At 39.4% G+C, this 6,896-nt stretch overlaps 1 non-coding gene across 1 annotated transcript; it reads right to left on the bottom strand.

The window, feature by feature from the left end:
- Positions 1–6,367: 6,367 nt before the first annotated feature.
- On the bottom strand, positions 6,368–6,531 carry LOC116095157. The gene has a single exon (XR_004120480.1). It is a non-coding gene; the product is annotated as a U1 spliceosomal RNA (small nuclear RNA).
- Positions 6,532–6,896: the final 365 nt, after the last annotated feature.

Raw genomic sequence — 6,896 nt, forward strand, 5'->3', positions numbered from 1 at the left:
TCTTAAGACTTTCCTACAAGAAACAATTAATGTGTGATCAACTCTAAATATAATTAACTATTTGAAAAACTATTTTTATTTTTATCTTTATGGTAAGTAGACTTATTCCATTTATAGAAGTAAAATTATGGTTTACTTTTATTTTGATTTGTTTATTAGATATTTTCTTTATTTACATGTCATATGGTTTCTCCTTTTCCGAGTTTCCCCTCCAAAAAACAAACAAACAAACAGACAAAAACAACAAGAGCAAACCCCTGTTGTCTCCCCCCACCCATGCTTGCCACCACACCCTCTCCCACTTATTGGCTCTGGCATTCCCCTACACTAGGGCACAGAACCTTCACAGGGCCAAGGGCCTCTCCTCCCATTGATGATCAACTTTGCAATCCTTTACTATGCACATGCTGCCAGAACAATCAGTTCTGTAGTGAATTACGTTGATGGATTTCTGTATATTGAACCATCCCTGCATCCCTGGGATGAAGCCTTTTTGATCATGGTGGATGATCGTTTTGATGTGTTCTTTTATTTGGTTTCCAAGAACTTCATTGAGTATTTTTGCATCGATATTCATAAGGGAAATTGGTCTGAAGTTTTCTTTCTTCATTAGGTCTCTGTGTGGTTCAGGTATAAGAGTAATTGTGGCTTCATAGAACAAATTGGGTAGAGTACCTTCTGTTTCTATTTTGTGGAATCGTTTGAGGAGTGTTGGTATTAGGTCTTCTTTGAAAGTTTGAGAAAACTCTGCACTAAACCCATCTGGTCCTGGGTTTCTTTTGGTTGTGAGACTATTAATGACTGTTTCTATTTCATGAGCAGATATGGGACTGTTTAGATTGTGGATCTGATCTTGACTTAACTTTGGTATCTGGTGTCTGTCTAGAAATTTGTCCATTTCATCCAGGTTTTCCAGTTTTGTTGAGTATAGGCTTTTGTAGTAGGTTCTCATGATTTTCTGGATTTCCTTAGTGTCTGTTGTTATGTCTCCTTTATCATTTCTGATCTTGTTAATTAGGAAACTATCTCTGTGCCCTCTAGTTAGTCTGGCTAATGGTTTATCTATTTTGTTGATTTTCTCAAAGATCCAGCTCCTGGTTTGGTTGATTCTTTGTATAGTTCTTTTTGTTTCTATTTGGTTGATTTCAGCCCTGAGTTTGATTATTTCCTGCCTTTGACTCCTCTTGGGTGAATTTGCTTCTTTTTGTTCTAGTGCTTTCAGGTGTGCTGTCAAATTGCTGGTATATGCTCTCTCCAGTTTCTTTTTGTAGGCACTTAAAGCTATGAGTTTTCCTCTTAGGACTGCTTTCATTGTGTCCCATAAGTTTGGGTATGTTGTAGCTTCATCTTCATTAAACTCTAGAAACTCTTTAATTTCTTTCTTTATTCCTTCCTTGACCAAGTTATCATTGAGTAGAGTGTTGTTAAACTTCCACATGTATGTGGGCATTCTATTGTTTATGTTGTTATTGAGGAGCAGCCTTAGTCCATGGTGATCTGATAGGATACAAGGAATTATTTCAGTCTCCTTGTATCTATTAAGCCTGATTTGTGATCAATTATATGGTCAATTTTGGAGAAGGTACCATGAGGTGCTGAGAAGAAGGTATATCCTTTAGTTTTAGGATAAAAGTTCTATAGATATATGTTAAATCCATCTGTTTCATAACTTCTGTTAGTCTCACTGTGTCCTGGTTTAGTTTCTGTATACATGATCTGTCCATTGCAGAGAGTGGAGTGTTGAAATCTCCCACTACTATTGTGTGCAGTGTAATGTGTGCTTTGAACTTTAGTAAAGTTTCTAATGTAGGTGCCCTTTGATTTAGAGCATAGAGGTTCAGAACTGAGAATTCATCTTGGTAGATCATACCTTTGATGACTATGAAGTGCCCCTCTGTATCTTTTTTGATCACTTTAGGGTGAAAGTCGATTTTATTCAATATTAGAATGGCTACTCCAGCTTTTTTCTTGGGGCCTTTGGCTTGGAGAATTGTTTTCCAGCTTTTTATTCTGAGGTAGTGTCTGTCTTTGTCACTGAGGTGGGTTTCCTATATGCTACAAAATGTTGGGTCCTGTTTACATACCCAATCTGATAGTCTATGTCTTTTTATTGAGGAATTGAGTCCATTGATATTAATAGATAGTAAGGAAAAGTAATTGTTGCTTCTTATTATTTTTGTTGTTAGAGCTGGAATTCCGTTCATGTGGCTATCTTCTTTTAGTTTTGTTGGAAGATTACATTTTTGCTTTTTCAGGAATATAGTTCCTCTCCTTGTGTTGGAGTTTTCTATTTATTACCCTTTGATGAGCTGGATTTGTGGAAATATATTGTGTGAATTTGGTTTTGTCATGGAATACTTTGGTTTCTCCATCTATGGTGATTGAGAGTTTTGCTAGGTATAGTAATCTGGGCTCACATTTGTGTTCTCTTAGGTTCTGTATGACATCTGCCCAGGATCTTCTAGCTTTCAAAGTCTCTGGTGAGAAGTCTGGTGTAATTCTAATAGGCCTGCCTTTATATGTTACTTGACCTTTTTCCCTTACTGCTTTTAGTATTTTTTCTTTGTTTTGTGCATTTGGTGTTTTGACTATTATGTGGCAGGAGGAATTTCTCTTCTGGTCCAGTCTGTTTGGAGTTCTATAGGCTTCTTGTATGTTCATGGGCATCTCTTTCCTTAGGTTAGGGAAGTTTTCTTCTGCAATTTTGTTGAAGTTATTTACTGGCCCTTTAAGTTGGAGCTTTTCACTCTCTTCTATACCTATTATCCTTAGGTTTGGTCTTCTCATTGTGTCCTGGATTTCCTGGATGTTTTGGGTTAGGATCTTTTTACATTGTGTTTTCTTTGACTGTTGTGTCAATGTTTTCTATGGTATCTTTTGCCCCTGAGATTCTCTTCAATCTCTTGTATTCCGTTGGTAATGCTTGCATCTGTCTCCTGACTTCTTTCCTAAGATTTCTAATTCCAGAGTTGTCTTTCTTTGTGATTTCTTAATGTTTCTACTTCCATTTTTAGGTCCTGGATGGTTTTGCTCAATTCCTTCACTTGTTTGATTGTATTTTCCTGTAGTTCTTTAAGGGATATTTCTGTTTCCTTTTTAAGTGCCTCTACTTGTTTACTTGTGATCACCTGATGGGATTTTTTGTTTCCTCTTTAAGGGCTTGTACCTCTTTACCTGTGTTCTCCTGTATTTCTTTAAGGGAATTATTCATGTCTTTCTTAAATTCTTCTAGCACCATCATGAGGTATGATTTTAGATCCAAATCTTGCTTTTCTGGTGTTTTGGGATATCCAGCACTTGCTGGGTTAGAGCACTCCCTGGAGGCAGGCTCTCCACTTGCAGGGAAGGGGCAGAGAGGGAAGCTGATCCACCTCTGTCACTTGGAAGCTGAGAGGATCCTGTCATTTCCTGTGACTCCTCAGGCCTGTGCCTCCAGGCTGGTCCCACCTTAGAAAGTCACTGGAGAGAAAATGGTGGATCTCACCGCAGGCCATTTTTATTCCAACCACCACACAGTCAGTCTAAATACCTTGCTTGCTGCAGGTTTGGGAGATGCTTACTTTTTTCAGGGTGAAGACCAGCTCCTACTCATGCCTTTAGAACCCTTTACGAGTTGGCATCCTTCTGTATTTCCAATCTCTTAGCTCAGAGCCTTAATATTATATGTCTTAATCTTCACTACAGAGTTATTATTATTATTCCCCTAGTGCATTGGTTCTCAATTTGCCTAATGCTGCGACCCTATAATACAGTTCCTCTTGTTATAACCCCAACCATAAAATTATTCTGTTGCTACTTTGTAACTATAATTTTGCTAGTTATGAATCATAAAATAGGATATCTGCTATTTGACCTCCAAAGGGGTCATGACCTACAGGTGGAGAGCCTGTGGCTAGATAGGGCATCTATCTACTTGCTGTGGCCACTGTTTATTATTATCTTGTTTGGTGTGGAAGGTTTCTACTTTGCAAGCTTTTTCTCTTGCATTTTTCTCTGTGAAGCTTCCACTTCTGCATCAGGCCACCAGTCACTCACTTCATATAAAACAACCATCTTCTCTCTCTGCTTCTCATGGGTTAGGGTTCAAGTCCTAAAGCCCAGTTCCCAGAAGAGTAAGCTTATTAGTAACTAGAGTTTCCACATATGCAGTCAAGTTGTGCTGGGACTCAGGGTGAAACGGTTTCAGAACTGATGTTTGCATAGAAAAGGAAACTTGGATTCAAGTAAGATTGAAGGTTGTGGTAAGTAGTGTATGAAATGGAAACAGAGATTGGGAAAATGTAGCCACAAGACAAGGAACACCAGAAATTGCTGGCAACCACCAGTCTACGAGGCTGCCTGACATATATTCCTTCTACAGCTCCCAGAGGCCTTGATTTCTGGTTTCTTGCCTCTACAACTGTGAAAAAAAACAAAAACAAAAAACAAAAAAACCCACTGGTTTTCAGTGCTTTCAGTACTAGTAAGTTAATGTTCCAGGCAAAGTAACATTCCCCTCTTGATTCTGTATGCTGGGTTTGTGTTGGGTTTATGTTCTTACACTGCCTGGAGACTAGATATCGAAGATCAAAAAGATGTGTTTTCTTTTTACCTCATTCCTGCTTCCAATCCTTCCTTTGCCTCCAGATACACACATTTCCTAGCTTGGTGCTTTTGCTAAGCCCCTGGCTTTAGTTAAGGAATGTTCTGAGTCTGTGGTATGTGTGGCTCAAAGGCACCAATAAACCTGGGATAAAAAACAAGCTGAGGGAGAAGAGCAGCATCACAGTGAGTGTGTGGACAACAGCAGCATATCTTACTGTACCATCAAATGCTGCCTTTCTGTTTTATGCATGGGCCTCATTGCTTCCTACTGAGTTATTTCAAAGTAAAGCTGAGCCGCTGCGATTTCACATATATAAACTGTAGAACGTATGCCCACCCCGCTTCTTATATAGCCTCTGGAGGTCTGATCTCTGCTCCTTGGCTTGTGCAGCAAGCAGCTTATCCACTGACACATCTCCCCAGCCTAAAAATAAAGATCCTGATGTTAGCATTTGATTATCAGAACTAAGAAAATCATTTATTCCTTGGCATTATCCACGATCCTTTCTACATTCAAATCTTTCTGTTAAAGTGCTTTTCCTTATGGGTGGTTTGCTTAATGTAGGCTTTAAACAAGGCTCAGCCACCATGTGTGCTTCTTCAAGTCCATTTTGATGGTGTCATTCCAAGACATTTCCTCCTAGGAAGCACCCTTATGCTAAGGCCATGCTGACAGGCAAGGCAAGTACAGACCGAAAGCCCCATGTCTCACGTTTACAATTCATCTGTCAAATTGGCCTGCAAAGTATCAGGCTCACTAATTAATTCACTAATTGCTAAAGTATTTTTTTTAAAGAGAACAACTTTTATAAAATCCAAAGTTAGTATTTTTTTCTCACAAAATATAAAGAATGTGCCCCCGTCCTTGTGCTTCAGCAGCTATTAGATGAAGCTTGCTAGCCCCTATTTGCCATGAACACCCACTCCTACACACCTTCATCCACTATTGGGTACAGTTCACAAACGGCCCCCATTCACCACAGTCATCACCCTCCTCTTTCACTGCAGGCCCTTGCTTCTTCTTCACATAGAGCCCATTAGTCACAGGTCCCCACACACCATATGTTCCCATTCGCCACAGGCTCCCATTAGCTGTAGATCCTAGTTCATCATGAGCTCCCAGCTGACCACAGGCTCTCCTTCAGTTTGTACTCCAAGAGTTTTAAAAGTTCTTGAGGTTACAAATGCTTTCATGCGCTAATTGCAAAGGAGTCAATTTCTGCTGTTGTCCAAGGGATTCAGACTTTGGGAGTCTCTTACTAAGGCTGTCAAAGACTAGTTTGTCACCTGGGAGGATGTGACCCTTGGTTGTATCCCTCCATCATTTGCAACAGTTCTTCCACAGAGTGAGGAGGAGTACAGGTGCTATCTTTGCTTTTCTAATAACTCGGATACTTCCAACCTGGGTCTACAACCAACACCTCTGGGCCACATTTTGTCATTTAAAAATTCAGGTTAAGAAGAAAATGAACAGCTAAAATACCCCCTTCTGCCATACCTTAGCTAAGAAACACATGTCCAGGTTCAGCTATAACTGATGTGGACTTTACATGATTAATCTCTCCATCATTTAATTTTTTTTTACCCTGGAGAAATACAGAGCAGAAAACTAGAGGTTCTTGACAACAATTAAGAGAGAGGGAAAAAATCTTCACCTGTAAAACAATAATTCCTTCCATTTCATTTGCAAAAACAAAGCAAAAACAAAAACAAGAAACTCAAGCTTGTTCTGCAATTGAACAGTGGTGAGTTTGCTTTTTCTTTTTTTCTTTTTAATTTTTTTTAGGGGGGAGTGCGAATGCCACCCTCTACTACCACAAATTATGCAGTTGAGCTTCCCCCATTTGGGGAAATTGCAGGGGTCAGCACATCCAGAGTGCAATGGATAAATCTCACCCTGGGAAAACCACCTTCGTGATCATGGTATCTCCCCTGCCAGGTAAGTATGAGTTTGCTGTCTGAATTTAAAGTCCTCCAGCTGGGAGCACCAAGATCCACAAGTTCATGTGACATTAATGAATAAAGTTCTCATTTCATTTATTCTTTTTAAAATATAGTGGGTGGGAGAAGATATCCCCTGGAAAATTGTCTTATAGTTATTCTGCTCTTAAGGAAAGACTCCAAGAAGCAGGACTTCAAAACTGCCGCTCCAAAGGTGTGGTAGCTAAACTCACTAAAGACAGTTCATTACAAATAACTCCCAGAATTTCAACCAATGACTCTCAACTTGATTGCACCATCACGGACATGTTGAGATTTTGACTTCTTCAGAAGAAGAAAGTATAAGGAGAACGAGAAATCATACAGAAAAG

This window comes from Mastomys coucha, unplaced genomic scaffold (genome assembly GCF_008632895.1).
Source record: "Mastomys coucha isolate ucsf_1 unplaced genomic scaffold, UCSF_Mcou_1 pScaffold17, whole genome shotgun sequence".
In the NCBI taxonomy this organism is placed as follows: Eukaryota; Metazoa; Chordata; class Mammalia; order Rodentia; family Muridae; genus Mastomys; species Mastomys coucha.